At 43.5% G+C, this 1,167-nt stretch overlaps 1 long non-coding RNA gene across 1 annotated transcript; it reads right to left on the bottom strand.

Annotated features, from left to right (window-relative positions):
* Window positions 1-531: 531 nt before the first annotated feature.
* Window positions 532-964, bottom strand: LOC109944939 (uncharacterized). Its single transcript, XR_002268331.1, has 2 exons — window positions 929-964; window positions 532-833 (listed from the first exon to the last, which is right to left on the bottom strand). It is a non-coding gene; the product is annotated as an uncharacterized lncRNA (long non-coding RNA).
* Window positions 965-1,167: the final 203 nt, after the last annotated feature.

Below are 1,167 nucleotides of genomic sequence, written 5' to 3'. Positions count from 1 at the left end.
GACACAAGCAAACAAACATATATATGCATAAGAACATTCACTACAGTAAACGAGGAAATTTCCGACGGCTAACACCGTCGGACATAAGAACTAAGCCGTCGGAGATAAGCTATGTCCGACGGCATTAACTTATCTCCGACGGTTTTAAGCCGTCGTGGATAATGCGTCGGAAATAGCATTATGTCTGACGGCTGCCGTCGGACATACGCTATGTCCGACGGCCCCATCGAACCGTCGGAGATAAGGCGGCGTAACCGTTTTACCCGCCGCCTGGGCCCACATCTGTTATGTCCGACGGTTTAAAGCCGTCGGACATAACATATAGCTTATGTCCGACGGTTTAAAGCCGTCGGACATAACATGCACCTTATGTCCGACGGCCTACACGAAGCCGTCGGACATAACGTTTTTCAGAAATTGCACAAAAATCTGAAATTTAAAAAATCTGACATTTGCAAATACAAAACAGATTTCATACACATATACACATTCACATTAACAAATATACTCACATAAGTATACACATGCACAAATATAATCACATAAGCATTCACATTCACAAAATTTAACATAACAACATAGTTCCAAATGGTTGCAATAAGTGTTTACATAAACATAGTTGTCCAAACTCCAAAATGAACATTATTCGACGGGTAGGCTTTCACATGAAAGGTTTCAACAAGTGTTTTACATCATTATCACTCATATCCATCGCCACCTCCTCCGGCTGGACTATGCGTGCTGAAAAGATTGTTCACCCACGAATGTGTTGTGTCGTCCTGACCAGACCCATCTCCAGGTGCGGCAACTGAAGCGGGTGGTGTCTGAAATCCCTATAACACAAGCACATGAAATAGTAACCATTCAGTTGTTCATTTAAACACATAAGACATCTATGAACATGTCACACACGCATATGTGTACATACCATAGGGAATTGTGACGGAGGCGGAGGCGGTGGTGGAGGCGCCAACATTGGCATTGGCAGTGCAAAGTCCGGAGGCGGCATCCCATATGTCGGCATCGGGACGCCCGCTTGTTGGGCTAGTTGCTACAAATTATATACAAGTCATTGTTGAGCAAACAAGATACATATCAAGTGTTTTGCAAAATAAGCTACAAAATGTTACTTCAACTTACCGAGAGAAGAGCTTGATTTTGGGCCTG

This window comes from Zea mays, chromosome 3 (assembly GCF_902167145.1).
Source record: "Zea mays cultivar B73 chromosome 3, Zm-B73-REFERENCE-NAM-5.0, whole genome shotgun sequence".
NCBI classification, from domain to species: Eukaryota; Viridiplantae; Streptophyta; class Magnoliopsida; order Poales; family Poaceae; genus Zea; species Zea mays.
The sequence above is the reverse complement of the archived record's forward strand: the minus strand, read 5'-3'. Positions and strand labels throughout refer to the sequence as shown.